Raw genomic sequence first — 17,447 nt, forward strand, 5'->3', positions numbered from 1 at the left:
ACAAAAGAGAAATGGCACCACAATTTTACTTGAACGATGGCTAATCACTTGCATTTTTGGCACTGTTAATCACTGAATCTGGGTTTTCCTCTGAATTCCACATAGAACATGCACTGCACAATTTTATCGTAAAATACCTGCTTTTTACACACGTTTTAGGATAAGCTAGGGAGGCGGCAGTTTTAATAAGCAAGGAAACTTACTTACATAGGAGACTTAACACAGGAGGCTGCAAGACGAGTGCACCTCTGCACTCACTCGCCAAAATGTTAAGAGTTTATACAGAAGCCTTACCTGGATTCTCTCACATGTATTGTACAGTCTCAGCAACACTTTGCTCTCTCAAGGTTGCATCTTTGAAATGACTCCGGCTACGGGAACCATGAGCGGAACGTATATTCCAAGTCCAGGACAGGAGGTGAGGAGCCTCTAACTGCGTGGTCCCGCTCGCGGGTCAACTGGGGGTCAGATCCTCTTGACGACCTTCTCCAGCAATACCTCCGTCGTTATTCTCTCAGGTATTTTTAACTTCTAAAAATGGGAGGGTTTAGGGAAAGAACCTCTGGCTTTTTATGTTAAATCATCCACGGTACAATCTTTCCCCTGACCTTGAGTTCCGACGAATCAGTAAGACGCATGGTTGTATTAAGTACAGAGCGTTCGAAGGCTGACGGGAGTGCTAGAGACGCTGAAAACTTCATGTCATTCGAACTACTTGTTGGAAACTAATGACAATGCAAACCACAGTTTGCCGTTCTTCCTTTGTTCTTATTGTATTTATAAAACTGTGAAACAGTATCTTCTTTCTTCTACCTCCAAGGAGAGAAATTATTTGGGGGTAAATAATCATAGTTTACCTCTTAAAATTGGAAGGATAGATGGTGGAAAATATTTGAGTAAATGATATATTTTTAAAATTTCAAACACCAGAGAACTAAAATAAATTAATATTGCTTTCATTTGGTTTTCCCAGCCTGACTTCTAATTTAGATGCATTCATTTTTTGTTTTTATTAAAATAAAATTCATGCAGGGGTGCCTGAGTGGATCCGTTGGTTGGGCATCCCACTCTTGATTTTGGCTCGGGTCATGATCTCACAGTCATGTGATCGAGCCCCACGTTGGGCTCTGTGCTGGGCGTGGAGCTTGCTTGGGATTCTCTCTCTCTCTTTCTCTCTCTCTCTCTCTCTCCCTCTCCCCCCCCCCCCCATTTCCTCTGTTCACATGCGCGCTCTCTCTCTCTCTCTCTCTCTCTCTCTCTCTCTCTCTCTCGTCTTTCCAAAAATAAAATAAAGTAAAATAAAATTTATGTAAAGAGAACAGATCTTGTGCGCAAAGTCTGATGTTGGTAAATGTATGTACACATTTAACAAACACTATGACCAAGAGGTAAAATGTTTCCAGTACCACCACATTTTCCCTTGTGCTCTCTCCAGTCAGTCCCACCCCCATCCACAGGCAACCGTTGTTCTAGTTTCTATCATAGTTCAGTTTTATCTGTTCTTGAATTTGATATGAATGCAGTCATACAGTAGGTTCGCTTTTGTATCTGACTTCTTTTGTTCAACATGTTTTTTGACATTCGGCCATGTTGCATGTATTGGTACTTCTTTCTTTTTTATTGCTAGGAGTATTCTTTAGTATGAATATATAGCAATTTGTTTATCCATTCACTTATTGATGGACGTTTGGATTGTTTTTAGGTTTGGCTCAATGAATGTTTTTATTTCTGTTTAGTTAATACCTAATTTCTGGTTCATAGGTTAGGGTTTAACTATGTTTAACTTCATAAGAAGCTGCCAAACATTTTTCCCAAAGGGGCTGCTCCATTTTGTGCTCTTATCAGCAACACATGTGAGTTCTGGTTCTCCCACATCCTCACCCACATCTAGTATTGTCCATCTTTTTAATTTTAAATATTTTAATAAGTGTGACTTAACATTACATTGTAATTTTAATTTGCCTTTCCCTGATGAATGATGGTGTTGACCATCTCTTCTTATGTTAATTGATGATTCACCTTTTATCAGTTGTCTATTTGTATCTTTTGCCCATTTCTTTATTGGGTTTTTAAAAAAATTTTTTGGGGGGCGCCTCGGTGGCGCAGTCGGTTAAGCGTCCGACTTCAGCCAGGTCACGATCTCGCGGTCCGTGAGTTCTAGCCCCGCGTCAGGCTCTGGGCTGATGGCTCAGAGCCTGGAGCCTGTTTCTGATTCTGTGTCTCCCTCTCTCTCTGCCCCTCCCCCGTTCATGCTCTGTCTCTCTCTGTCCCAAAAATAAATTAAAAAAAAAAATTTTTTTTTAATTTTTTAATTTATAGTTCTTTATATTCTGAATATAAATTCATATCTGTGTATTTCAAATATATAAATATGTATATCAGCTCTGTGTATTACAAATATTTTCTCCCAAGCCATGTCTTGTCCATTCATTTTCTTAATAGTGTCACTGATGAGCAAAAGATTTTAAGTCTGATGAAGTCCAAGTTATTAATTTTTTTCTTTATGGTTACATTTTTTGTATGTGTTTTTTCAAATAAGTTATTGCTTATTCCAGGCTCAATATATTCTGATGTTTTTTTCTAGGCACTTTAGAGTTTTAGCTTTTATGTTAGGGTTTGTGATTCATCTTTACTAATTTTTGTATATTATGTGAGGTTGGAGTAGAGGTTTATTTTTCTCCACATATGTATATACTGAATATATACTTCAATTTGGGGAGAACGACACCGTAACAATAATAAGTCTTCCAGTCTATGAACAGTCTATATTTCTCCATTTATTTTAAGTCTTCTTTATTTTCTCTCATCAATGTTTTTCACTTTCCAGTGTAGAGCTTTACATATCTTTTGTTAAATTTATTTGTATTTTATGTTCTTGAATGTTCCTATACATGAATAGTTTTTCAATTTTCTTTTCTTTTTAAAAATTTTTTTTAATGTTTATTTTTGAGAGACAGACAGAGCATGGCTGGGGAAGGGGCAGAGAGAGACACAGAATCCGAAGCGGGCTCCAGGCTCTGAGCTGTCAGCAGAGAGCCTGACTTGGGACTTGAACTCACAGACCACGAGATCATGACCTGAGCCCAAGTCAGATGCCTAACCGACTGAGCCACTCAGGCACCCCCAATTTTATTTTCTATTTGTTTGTTGCTCTTTTATGGAAATAAAATTGAGTTTTATATATGGACTTAATATCCTGCAGCCTTACTAAATATTTCATTATATAAGGAGTTTTTTTCAATGAATCCAAAGTCTAATGTGTTTCTCCCACAATACCAGATGTAAAATTTAAAATAAGACACATAGTCATGTTTTTTTCTCAAATATCAGCTGCCAAATATCAGCCATCAGTCAGGAGCCACATCAGGAAAAAGACTGGAAAAGAAAACCTCTAACTGGCCCTATGAAAAGTAGACACTAATTACATTTTATGGAAGGTAAATCTGAAGTTGGAGAAGCTAAGGATCTGACCCAAAGTCTAGAGCTGTTGAGTGATGGAAATGGTATCCAGTGATTGAGATAGACATACGCTCCAAGTCTGTCTGACTCTAGAACTTGTGCCTAAACCACTAGTCTCTAGGACTTCTTTTATTTTGCTAAAAATGCCAAGATGGGCACCATCCCCCATGCCAGCTCCTGCGACCAGGGCACCAACAGGAAAATATGACTTACCCTATCCATCCTCCTATTCTCTTTTGCCAACTTCTTGGTGTCTCCCCTATGTTGAGAATTCCACCTGATAAGGTCCCTCTGGCTGCTGGTTGTGTTGTTTGAGAAATGAAGTAGTCTTTTTCAGTGATCCATAAAGATGTGCCTGGAGATAATAAGAAAAAGAGGCAGCCATTACATTAAATAAATAGATGTCCTGACCATCAAGGAAGTTTAATTCAGTACTCAAGACAGGGAAGTCAAATGTGAATGTAAGAAAACAACCTGAAGAATGAATGCAAGTGTTTGTGGCATAACCAATAAATGGTGTTATTCCAAACTCTACACAAAGACTTTACATATATTGGAGAAAGAAGAGAGGAAGAGATTTAGCCACTTTTGCTGAGACCAAGACATCTTGGAACAATTGTTTAAACACTTGAATCTCAGATCCTGTGATAGCTCACCTGAATTAAATCTATGCCATGGAAAGGATTCATTCTCTCATAGGTCACCTGTGGCTCCAGTTTCCCTGGATGCATTCATGTATTCATTTTAGCCCTTTCATTAAATATATCTGCTAAACCAAGAATAACAAAATTATACAACTGTGGCATTGTACAGATAAAATTTGTGGGTGGTATTTTTAAACTATGCATCAGAATCTGACTGCCTTATTTATTGAAAGGAAAATTACATTGCTTCCAGGGAGCTTGGGAACTATCATCTTCATTCTTAATCCTCTCAAGTGAAGGAAATTACAATATAAAATTGAGCTCACTATGCATATAAACAAGTAAAATGATGGCCTCAGTCCTCCCACGTGTGCTGAGGCAAAAAGAAGCATTGAGATTATCTTATCTGGGCCTTAGGCTATAGCTTGTCCAAAATATAACTTCCAGAAGGGATCCACTTTATAATTATGACCAAAATGAACAGAACTGAGATTTGTGATTGCCTGGCCCACTCACAATATAGCAGACTTTGGCATGATTCCTGGCTTATATTCTTATTCTATATATTAGGAAATAATATTTTTTATTTCTCACCAGTTAGATAAGTGGTCAGTTTAATATAACACATATGTTGATCTTGTATCAAAATAAGTCTGACCTTTAAAAGCCAACTTGCATTTGGTACAACTCTTTTAGCAAGCAATTTGGCAACACATTTCAGAGCCATAAAAATATTCATAGGCGGTGACCGTGTAATCTCACACTTGGCAATTTCTCCCTAAAGGAATAATCTCTCCACAAAAAAAAAGAAGTTACAATCATACAAAAAGGTATTGTAATATTACTCATGGTAGCAAAAATTAGAAAGAGTGTTCATTTACAATAACAGAAATAGTTAAGAAATTATGAGAATATGATATACTCATTAAAAGGGAAATGTTTGTTGCAGTATTAATAGAAAAAATACAAATGCTTATCTGTCCTACAATTATAGTACTTATTATTTTTGTAAAACAGATAAAAGACACAGAAAAACTGATAGTGATTTGTTTGAATAAGCAGTAAGTTTATGGGTGTTCCTTCCTTTTTAAGTTAAGATTTGGTTGTGTAAGTTGTAATTTTATGTATTTATTTTTTGCCCATAATCCAAACGTCATTGAAAAACTGACACCAAAATAGGAGGTCACTGTTGTATACTTTAAAAAATTAAACATAATTTAATTATCTTGGTAGAGTGACTTGAATTACTGAACTGATAAGGCGTTCTGCAATATAACACAATTTCAAGAGGTTATGTGGATCATTAGTGTTGCTTTCTTCTAGATGAGCACCCTTCTGTGAGTCTGGCCTTCCCTCCTGTTGGCTGGTCCAACACTGTTGAACAGCCTACACAAAGAACCATCTGAGCATGGCTGAAAACTGTGATAATCTTGTAATAACCTAGACATTTTACATCCATAAAATAGGAGTTTGGGCTTTGAACTAACCGTTCTTTTTATGTTTTTTCTTTTCTTCTTCCAAGGACAGTGTAGTAAATCTCTAGCCAAAGCCATGTTGATCCTTTCGCATTCCCAGCCAGTCCCAATCTTTAAGGCTAAAGTTGTAATTTTAAAACAAACTTAGTAAGGTGCACCTGGGTGGCTCAGTCGGTTAAGTGTCCATCTTTGGCTCAGGTCATGATCTTGTGGTTCATGAGTTCGAGCCCTGCAGCAGGCTCTTTGCTGACATCTCAGAACCTGGAGCCTGCTTCAGATTCTGTCTCTCTCTCTCTCTCTTTGCCCCTCTCCCCCTTGAAAATAAATATTTTTAAAAATTAAAATAATGGAATTCCCTTAGAATGTTTCTCTGCTTCCAACAGAGCCACATTTAAACTACTCAAAATTCCATCTGGAATTCAAGACCTCACAGGTAAGGATTCTTCACTGTAGCCTCAATAGTTCATGTCAAGAACATTCAGGAGTCCAAAACATACATTCTATTTATTTAATTTTTTTAATTTTTTTTTATTAACGTTTATTTATTTTTGAGACAGAGAGAGACAGGGCATGAACGGGGGAGGGTCAGAGAGAGAGGGAGACACAGAATCCAAAACAGGCTCCAGGCTCTGAGCTGTCAGCATGGAGCCCGATGCGGGCTCGAACTCACAGACTGTGAGATCATGACCTGAGCCGAAGTCGGACGCTCAACCGACTGAGCTACCCAGGCACCCCCATACATTCTATTTAAAACCTGAGACATAAGATGGAATGATTCTCCAAAGGATGCTTGGTTTAAAATTTCAAATCTCTATCTTCCCCATTATTAGCAAATTAATTTGTATCCAACATATTACATATTACATATTACATATTACATAGGAGGAGAAACATAAAGAAGCCTTGACAGGACAGTTTTTCCCTGACAATTACTGAGAAAGACATGGTTACTTGACATAATTATTGAAATTAGGCATGTGTGGGTGGAAACATACACTTAATACTGTTTTATATGATAATTTCATATTTCCACCTGAAGTAGTTTTTTAGTCTATTTTTTATGTATAGGTACAGGTTTACTAAAGCATTTCCTTTAAAATTTCTCTTGAGAATATTTGGAGTTGGCCCACCACTGTGTCTCTTCAAGATGAGACTTTCCATCACTTCCTGTCAAGCTTGTCTTAATACTGTTAAATATTTTACTTTTCCTCAGATAAGTGTTAACCTAGTAATGTAATATGATTATGGAGCTTTAAAACAAATTTCCATGTGGAATGTTTCATGTATAGGAAATATTAGTTATATAATAATCTTTTTTAATGTTTATTTTGACAGTGTACATACATGAGTGGGGGAGGGGCAGAGGGAAAGAGAGAATCCCAAGCAGACTCCACACCAGCACAGAGCCCAACTCAGGGTCCAGTCTTATGAACCATGACATCATGACATGAGCTGAAATCAGGAGTTGGACACTTAACTGACTGAGCGATTCAGGCACCCCTAGATATATAATCATCTTTATCCACATCTGAGTCTTCAACAAGAACAAATGATCTCCTGATTCACCATTCTTTGAGAAAAAATAAATGCCTGAATAGAAAACATAGCCCCCAAGAGGGTAGTCAAATCTGAATTAGATTGGCTAGGGATCAAAAGATAAAGGCAGGAATTGTGGCTGTAAATTAAAAATTTTTACATTTATGAGGAAAAACATAATTTTTTATCTTTTACATTTACTGAGAGATATACCAAAAGCATCGAATCAAAAGTTAGAAATCATTTTTGAATGTATCAGTGATAATTCATGTATGAGGTCTTCTGGATTTGAAAAATATTTATAGTAGGCCTGGCATTTATCTGAAGGGATTGGTGTAGTTTGAATCATTCTTGCAGCACCATAGGAATCACGTTCTACTTCCAATGCCAAAGAACTCCTTCACTCTTAGGAGAAGAGCAAGTACGTTAATAAACTCATGATCACACAAATAAGAAAGCCAATGCTGGGAATAGCCCTTGGATACATTTCCCATTTCCTTTTATGACTCTCTAAAATTATTATTGCTTAATGACTGGCTTATTCTTTTTAAGTTTTTACTTAAATTCCAGTTAGTTAATATACAGTGTAATATTAGTTTTAAGTAGGGGCGCCTGGATGGCGCAGCCCGTTAAGCGTCCGACTTCAGCCAGGTCACGATCTCGCGGTCCGTGAGTTCGAGCCCCGTGTCAGGCTCTGGGCTGATGGCTTGGAGCCTGGAGCCTGTTTCTGATTCTGTGTCTCCCTCTCTCTCTGCCCCTCCCCCGTTCATGCTCTGTCTCTCTCTGTCCCAAAAATAAATAAACGTTGAAAAAAAAAATTTTAATATTAGTTTTAAGTAGAAAAACTAAATCTAGTGATTCAACATTTCCAAATATCACCGGGTGCTCACCAAGACAAGCACTCCTTAATCCCCATCACCTATTTCACTCATCCCTCACTCATCTCCTCTCTGGTGATCATCTGTTTGTTCTCTACAGTTAAGAGTCTCTTTCTTGGTCTGCCTCTCTCTCTCTTTTTTTTCTTACGATCATTTGTTTTGTTTCTTAAATTCCACCCATGAGTGAAATCATATGGTATTTGTCTTTCTTTGGCTGACTTATTTTTGCTTAACATAATATTCTCTAGCTCCATCCATGTTGTTGCAAATGGCAAGATTTCATTCTTTTTTATGGCTGGATAATATTCCATGGTGTGTGTGTGTGTGTGTGTGTGTGTGTGTGTGTGCGTGTGTGTATAGGAATATATATATATATAAGGAATATATATAAGGAATATATATATATATATATATCACCTTTATCCATTCATCAGTTGATGGACTTTTGAGCTGTTTCCATAATTTGGCTATTATAAATAATGCTATAAACACTGGGGTGCATCTATCCCTTTGAATTAGTATTTTGTGTTCTTTGGGTGTGCATGTGTTGGATCATAAGATAGTTCTATTTTTAACTTTTTGAGGAACTTCCATACTGTTTTCCAGAATGGCTGCCCCAGTTCACATTCCTTCCAACAGTTTAAGAGGGTTCCCCTTTCTCTGCATCCTCACCAACAGCTGTTGTTTCTTGTGTTTTTTATTTTAGCCATCCTGACAGGTTTGAGGTGCTATCTCATTGTAGTTTTGATTTGTATTCCCCTGATGATGAGTGATGTTGAGCATCTTTTCATGTGGATGACTGGCTTATTTTTATTTAAAGTTAATTATTGCAGAGGGAACTACTCCAAAGTACTCTTATCAGATTGCTAAGTCACATGACCAAATGTACATCTTGTTAATAAAGAGATAGTTACTGGCACAGAGCAAGCACTTGGTATATCTTTGTCAAGTGAAGAAATGAATGACTATCAAGTTAAAAGTAAAAACAAACAGATGAAAACATCCTGCAGTATGTGTGCATGCATGTGTGTGTGTGCGTGTGTGTGTGTGTGTGTGTGAATAGAGACTCAAAAACCTACCCACAGACAAATAGTTTCCAAAAACCCAATAACAGAAAAGTCCTCTGTGAAGCTGATGGTTATGTGAAGTACCTTTCCCCCATACAAGTCATTCCCCAAATATAGCATCATCCCAAAGTAAAACCCCACGCCATCATTTGGAAAATTCTGAGGAATACTAAAGGAGAATGGAAATGCATTGCTTCTACCCTCAGAGGAAATGAGGCCACTGGGAAGGGGAAGCCATGCACCCATGTGAGAAGCCCTGTGACCCTATACAACCTCCCAGCTGCCTAGGGAACAAAGCCAACGTGTGGATCTCAACCTCAAATGCCACGATGAGAGAGAGAATCTAGTGTGTGGCATTTGAGCCCCACAGCCAGAGACACACCCTGTTTTCTACCACAGCTGTCCATGCTGTTCTTGGATGGGTACAAGGAGGAGGCCAACTGAGAGCAAAGTCAGAGGACACAGGAGTGAATTTGGTGCTTAGACTCACTTACTATTTAAACAAATTGATCTTTGCTAGAATTATTTTTAAACCAGAACTTCATTTGATGGCTCTGTTCCTTTGTTTTTTCCAGCATGACACAGTGCTTGGAGCAATTCACAGTTACTGACTCTGTACTTAACATTCACCTAAAAGTCACTGATAAAATCGAGAAACAAATCAAGAGAGAACACCAAGCTCACCAAAACCCAGTAATATGCCTTTTACTTAATCTACTGTAAACAGACTACTTACTCTAAAATGAATAGAGGAAATTTTTCATTATCTTAGAAGTCTATTTCACATGCTTTTTAATGTTTCTAAACACCCAGCTAGTCACATTCCTGAGAAGGGTGACATTTCTGGGGCACAGAAAGAATGGTATTCATAGATATTTCCCCAATCACATTACTGCCTCCTGCCAAGAATGTCCAGTTGATTGCTCAAGGGAATGTATCTCACCTGAAATCCCTTGGATTGCATACATTTGTTTTATGCTGACTGTACTGGGTGAAATTCTGCTGGGCATTTAGTCCAGCAACTCATAACCAAATTCTGTTCTTCTAGTCTAACATCAGGCTGCACTGAAGTAAGGAAACCTGGGTACCAATAATGGCTCTGACCTTGGATAAAACACTTATCCTTCTGGAGGTGCTGGCTTCCTTCTCTGTGAATTAAGAGTGTTGTACCAGATGACTTCTAAGATGTCTTTTGACTCAAAGATAATATGTGTTATGATTGGCAGTGAATTGCAAATTACAGTTAATTTTTCATCCCCTGAAAGGAACCAATCACAGCGTTTTATAGGGAATAATGGAAAGCCACCTCTAACATCTTTTGTTACCAAAATAGGGAAAATGAGGCCCATAGAAAAAAGGTATCCCAGTTAGTGGTGGAACAGACTGAGACCAAAATCTCTTGACATGTTGTCATGTACTTCTATAACAGGCTGTCAAACACTTGTCTACTGAAAATGGAAGTCTGGCATGAGCTAAGGAGTGGAGGAGTCAAATGCCCCTCCTCTCTATTCTTACTGCTCTTTGCTAATTTTTCTTCTACCACTTACTACACTGCATTATAATTAGTTGAGTGCAGGTTTGAACAACATACACACACAGACAAGCATGCTCACCCACAAAGACACTTATGCACACTTAGATTGTGAACTCTTTGAGGACTTTGTCCACTCCAAAGGGTTTTACACATGGTAGACACCCCATAAACATTTGCTGGATGTCATCCATGAAATGCTTCTAGGAGAATGTATGAGAAGCTGGGGGTACCAACAGTTTACTCCTCCTCTACTCCATGGTCTACTCCCCTTCTAGATTTTGCTCCAATAGCCCATAAACACAACCCGCAGATACCTACATAGAGATAACAGTGACAACCCTTATTACTGGAGGCGCAGTAAGTTTCAGCCTACAAGATGCCCTGGTGAAGATGGATTCGCAAATATGGTTTGGACTCAGACCAAAATAAGGCTTCACGCTTCTCCCGCCTTCTAGCTTTGGGAACTATTGGGATGAAGAGCTAGATGGACAAAGAGACTGAAAACAGAGGACTGCAAACAGCCTTGACAACCACCCAGGCACCCACAGAGCAGACAAGTCAGCCTGTCACCCTCCTAGCCTGGTCACACGAGACCAGACATCAGGGAAGGCATCTAATTCTGACCAATCCATGAGGCGGGCAGTGCAGGAGGTGGGGGGCAGGCTCAAGTTTGTGAGTCTGTTGACTGCAACTAGGATCCAGTTGACACCTGACTTTCACATTAGCAACTCCTCTTTGAAAAAGAGGCTTGAAGAAGGGGAGGAAAAAAACAAAACAGGAGAAAGAATGCCAAAAGAGCTTCTGGTGATACCTCCTTGCATGGAAATATCAAGATAGAAAAACAAAATTTCTCCCCTTGAGAATGAAACAATTATTTAAATTGTGAAGAATTTAAATCAAAAATATAAAATAAAATCTTTTTAACAGAATACTATATTTTTAATGTTTATTTTTGAGAGAGAGAGACAGAGCACAAGCAGGGGAAGGGCAGAGAGAGAGGGAGACACAGAATCTGAAGGAGGCTTCAGGCTCTGAACTGTCACCACAGAGTCCAATGCAAGGCCCAACTCCTGGACCACAGGATCATGACCTGAGTCAAAGTCGGATGCTTAACTGACTGAGCCACCCAGGCGCCCCCGGAATACTCTTTAAATGGTTGTATTGGTTTTATAAAATAAAACTTATTGAGAATATTTGGGTGATTTATATGAGCCCATGGTGAATTTTTAATGTTTAAATAAATATGTTTCCTTTATAGAAGTAACGTGATTATGGCAGAAAATTTGGAAAATATAAAAACACAGCAAGAGGGAAAAAGTTAATTGCTCATAGTCTCAGCCCTCTGGAGGCAACAATTAATAATAACAAATGCATTTCCTTCTGCATACTTTTTAGAGTTTTGATCATATGATGTAAATGTTAATTTTAGTTTAAAAAATAACATCTTTTCTAATGATAAAAGTAATATGCATTCATTGTTAAAAAATTTCTTGACAAATACAGAAAAAAAATCACTCTAAAATCCATAATTGGTATGTTGTTACTTTATGCCAAAAGGAAAATGAAACATGAAGTGCCAACATTTTGCTTTACAAAGCTTTTACGAAAGTCCCTGGTTTTGAATCTGCAAAGAAATCATAGTAGAAAGTTATACTTCTAAGGTAAGCTTCTATAGTTATAATTTTAAGGTAAATTCACATACTTCTAAGGTAAATGCTGAGCTAAATTTGCTTTCTCATTGGAAATTATTCAGAAAATTCTTTAGACACATCACTTCTTCAGATCTCTTAAATTCAGTGTCTGTACAATGTACACAGAAGAAGGTAAAAAAAAATATCCAACTCAATGCCAACGTCCTACTGGTCTCTCCAGGCTGTATTCAGTTAAGATTATAGCTCAGAGATGGGGGGTTTTAGTACTAAAATTTAGACACACAACTTTACTTCAATCATAGCTAAGCTTTTAGCAAATAATATCAGTTAGACATCAGGAAGAAGCTCTAATGCAGTGGTCTCAACCTCAGCTGTGCATTATATAACCACCTGGGGAGATTTTAAAATCCCAGATAGGTAGGCTCAGGCCAGTGAAATCAGAATCTCTGGGATCTGGCATCAGCATTTTAAAATGCAGGTGATTCCAATGTATAATCAAGGTTGAGACTCCTGCTCTAGGGAGAAAACATTGCCCCCAGTAATGTTTAGAGTGCATAGAATGTCTTTTACCTAGATGACCATACCCTTGTCCCACAATGTAGATTAGAGCTAACTAGAGGCAGGGAATATTTTTTGTTTTTTGATTATATATTTTTTTTAATTTTTCAGTAGAAATATATTTTAAACATAGTCTGATCCTTCTATTGTAACGTTCCAAGAATTTTTTTTTTAATTTATAAAACTAAGTTAATTCACCAAATATTTAATTCACCAAGATTTTGGATTATATTTGCTCTCTACTTCCCATCATGCATAGATTAAAACTGCATATAAATTAAAAGTTTCACAGTAAATACAGCTATAAAAAGTGCAGGAGAACATTTGGAGAATAAATATGCGATTTGAGGACAGTAGTAAGGCCAGAAATTATAAGTGTGAATATGAACTAATTTAGCTATACAGCAATGTGAAATCTCCCTATGCAAAACACCACAATGCTACACAGTATGTGAAAACCAAAGGAAGAATATTTGCAATGTGTATGGCAGATGTACAGCTAATATCCTTAATATTTAAATATTCTTACAAATTAAAAAGGTAAAGACCAACCCAAAAGAAAAAATGTGAAAAGTCAAAAAATAAGCTATTCACAAAAAAATAATCAACCAAAATATATGGGCAAATAGATGTTCAATCACAGCAAGAAAAACATTAATTCAAATTCAAATAATAAATGGCCTCTTATGAGACTATAAGGAGGTCTTGATTCTCTCTTAGTGGGGAAATAACTCCAAAATATCCTTTTTCCAGATTCACCAGTTTTCTTAACATTTTGCCACATTTGCATTATCAATCTCTTGCTCTTTCCAAATACATATTGAAGAATAGGTTGCATACATCATCCTACACCGTTCCTCTTTACTCCCCAATTTTACATGTGCATCTCTATTTTAATCTTTGATTATCCTTTGTAAGACTTTGTTTTCTGCCATCAAGCAAAAAGCTAATAATTTAGCTCATTCTTGTTTCAGTATAAGTATATATCAGAGCCATAAAACTATTCTCCAAAGGAATTTCCTTGGTCATGATATCACCTATTAAATAATCATATGTGACACCTGGCAAATTACAGACATGGTCCCTTATTTCTGAGAGTTTGACCTCTGAAACATGACCACAATCAATAAATTTGTAGTCATAAATGAAGAACTCTGAATTCCAAGAGAGTACAAGACGGCCAGTTTATCAAGGAGCTGACTGCCATGCATGCACGTACGCACTAGATGCACATGCATATTCAAAGAAGCCAAGAAGCTGGGACACACCCATTGAGCTATGCTTTGAAAGTTAAAACCCCAGGTGTCCAATTTTACAAATGTGCAAATTGCTACAGTGAAATAAGATTCTGCTAAGGGTAAAAGGATATCAGGATTGGCAGGAGTGTGTGAGGAGGTGGAGGAAGGAGTCCTGAGGATGGAGAATTCAATGAATGTTGAGTTTGTAAGTATTTTCCTGGGCCAAGGAAACACTCCATTTGTCCACAAGAAAAAGAATCAGCTGCTGTGTTTGGGCATTGGCTATAGATATAGTGTGTTGGAACATATGGCATAGATCATGTTTAAACAAATACCAAAAATGCCTGCCTAAAGTGGTCGTATTCTAATAATACATATGCACCATTGAATTCTATCTAAAGATGCACCTTGGGGCGCCTGGATGGTTCAGTTGGTTAAGCATCTGACTCTTGATTTCGGCTCCGGTCATGATCTAATGTTCATGAGTTTGAGCCCCAAGTCTGGCTCTGCACTGACAGCACAGAGCTTTCCAGGGATTTTCTCTCTCCCTCCTTCTCTTCCACTCCCCTGCTCACGTGCTCTCTCTCTCTCAGAGTAAACTTAAAAAAAAATGCACCTTAATTGCATTAATATCATAATCAATTTTCAGTTTTTCAGTTTTCACTGCTGATTAAATGTTAGCCTTCCCTAACAAGCTAAGGAACCTGATTTAACCACTTACATTCATTGAAGTTCTGTTGTTTCTTCCAGTATGAGTTGAATATGTGAAAAATGATTATGATCATAAACTCTGCCAACCCAAACAAAAATAGTTTCATTCCAAATGTCTATCTAGGGGATAGGGTTTTCATTTCCTACCTTCATTCTAATCTTTGATCTACTATCCCGCATTGTTGTTTGTTTTTCATACTTTGAAACAATTTCAAACTCATAAAGTTACAAGTGAACTCCAAAATATCCTTTATCCAGATTCACCCATTGTTAACATTTTGCCACATTTGCGCTGTCAACCTCTTGCTCTTTCCAAATATGTATTGAAGCATAGGTTGCATTATCGTGATACATCATGACCCTTTACTCCTCAGTATTACATGCACAATTCTTAAAAACACGAATACTGACTTTATTCCCTTACATAACTTCAGTACAGTTATTAAATTCAAAATACTTACCATGGATATAATACTTTTACATAATCAATCATCCTTATCCCAATTTTGCCAGTTATGTCCTTTATACTTTTTTTCTCTTCAAAGAGTCCAGGAACCAGTCCAGGATAACACATTTTATTTAGTTGTTATTTAGTCTTTAGTCTCCATTAATCTGGAGCAATTTGTCAGTCTTTCTTTATCTTAATGGCAGAAGTACTTTCAAAAAATACAGGTCAGTTTTTTTCAAGTGTTCCTCAATGTGGGCTAGTCTTTCTCATAAGATTCAGTTTATTGCATCCCCAGCCAGAATACTGTGTAACTGATACTGTGTCCTTCTCAGGAAATCATATATCAAGGCAGGTTATGTCTGTTGTCCCCTTACTAGTGATGTTAATTTTCTTTTCCCAATGGTTTGTTCTGCTTATCCACTGTATAGTTATTATTTTTTCCCATTGCAATAATGAGCAGTCTGTGGGGAGACATTTGGAAAATCATGCAAATATCCTGATCCTCCTCAAATTCCCGCCCCCCCCCGATTTGTCATTCATTGGTGATTCTTGCTCAAACCAATCTTCAGTATGATAATTACAAAACGGTGATTTTCCAACTCCTGATTTATCAATTTTCTGATATAAGGAACAGCTCTTCTTTGTCTGTCTGTCTATCTATCTGTCTATCTGTCTATCTATCTATCTATCTATCTATCTATATTCTTACCTAACTACCTACCTGTCTGCTATATACTATCCATGGATTGACTCATGGATCTCTATTTTACTAAGTGGGTTATAATTCATTACTGTCTTTGCTTATTTTTGTGTTCAGATTGTCTCAGATTTAGCCAGGAGAAGTAGCTTCAAAGTGGTTTCAAGGGGGTTTTTCACATTACCCCATCATTTTTTTTTTAGCACTTTTTTATATTCTGACTCAAGATGCTTCTGTTTCAACTCTTACCTTCCCTACCACAGTCTTGAAATCAGCTGTTTCTACGAGGAATGTTCCTTTTAATGGGGAATGGTATTTAGTAGGCAAGATTTGGGTACTAAGTGTGCTGATTACTATTAGAATATAATTGCTTATAGCTGGTTCAAAAGGCAAAGAGCTAAAAGAGGCAAACATATGTAGATGGATGCATGGATGGATGGATAGATAGATGAAATAATCAGTTCATACCTTCAATTCCAAATTTCAATCCACCCGACCAAGTTTTTCCTTGCCTTTCTTTCCCCCATATTTGCATCTTCCTGCACAGTATAAATCTTGTTTTCCAAGAATATCAACCCATTCACTCATCATTTATTCCTACAATGCATAGGAAATCATTTTAGAATTGTTATGCTTATACCAGAAAAAAGAAAGGCTTCAAGATTCGTTTGTGGGTCTTTTTTCCCCCCTGGACCAAGATTATGTAGTAAAAGGACTATATTCGAAAGTCACTTGGGAAAAACTTCCATTTTTAGTAAGACGGAATATATACTTTTCTTTATTCCTTCTGTTCATTACAACTAATAATGTGGACTTTATACTTAAACAGAAGACTCTGAAACATGGAGAGAAGGCAGACTAGCCAGGCACTTAAGACCCAAGGGACAACATGGTGATGAGTTCCCTGGCTTTTCCTTTTGGCTTCTGTATGCCACACTTGGAGCTGATGATGCTGGCGATCCAGAAATGCCAACAAGCATAGACAAAAACAACAAAAGGCTGCTTTCTCTAGCCAAAGAGTTAGGAAAGCGCAGCTTAGCAAGACAGGAAACTTTTGGACAATAACCAGTCTACTCCAGTCAGATACTGAAGACAAAACTGGGGCCCCATCTTCACTGAAGCAAAAGCCAGGTGAGGAGCTTAGACTTTGATCCTTGCCACTCTGTAATGAAGCATCCTAGCCTCTCCCCACTACATGTTAGTCTACAATTATCTTAAAATTAAAATTTTAATTTAAAACAAAAATGAAAAACATATTTGAACTATTTCTCCCCCCCTTCAATGTAGACAGATTACGAATCGGAAATACAGTTTGAATATTTTGTTTTTGTTTGCATTTAATTTATGTTTTTATTTTCCCATACTTGTGGTTTCAATTGTAATTTTTGAATATATGGAACATTAATAAGCTTCCAAAAGGAAAGCATTTTCGAAAAGTATACTCACAAAAGTGTACTCTTTCCCCTATTCTTTCCACACTAAACCACCCCCACCTCACCCCCCAATTCTCCACGCACATCCTTAGTAGGCAATCCGTTTCAATGCTTTTT

The 17,447-nt window shown here is 37.4% G+C and overlaps 1 long non-coding RNA gene and 1 pseudogene across 3 annotated transcripts in view; one reads left to right on the forward strand and one right to left on the reverse strand.

The window, feature by feature from the left end:
* The first annotated feature begins 448 nt into the window (after nucleotides 1-448).
* LOC125163489 (uncharacterized) overlaps nucleotides 449-17,447 on the forward strand; it is a 60,125-nt gene continuing 43,126 nt past the window's right edge. For all 3 annotated transcript variants that reach the window (XR_007151477.1, XR_007151479.1, XR_007151478.1), the window contains exons 1-3: nucleotides 449-518; nucleotides 5,962-6,011; nucleotides 12,151-12,254. This is a non-coding gene — a long non-coding RNA (uncharacterized LOC125163489). The remainder of the gene's footprint in view (nucleotides 519-5,961; nucleotides 6,012-12,150; nucleotides 12,255-17,447) is intronic.
* On the reverse strand, nucleotides 5,407-5,656 carry LOC125163488 (40S ribosomal protein S27-like; annotated as a pseudogene).

The sequence above is a fragment of the Prionailurus viverrinus genome, chromosome B1 (assembly GCF_022837055.1).
Source record: "Prionailurus viverrinus isolate Anna chromosome B1, UM_Priviv_1.0, whole genome shotgun sequence".
Lineage (NCBI taxonomy): Eukaryota > Metazoa > Chordata > Mammalia > Carnivora > Felidae > Prionailurus > Prionailurus viverrinus.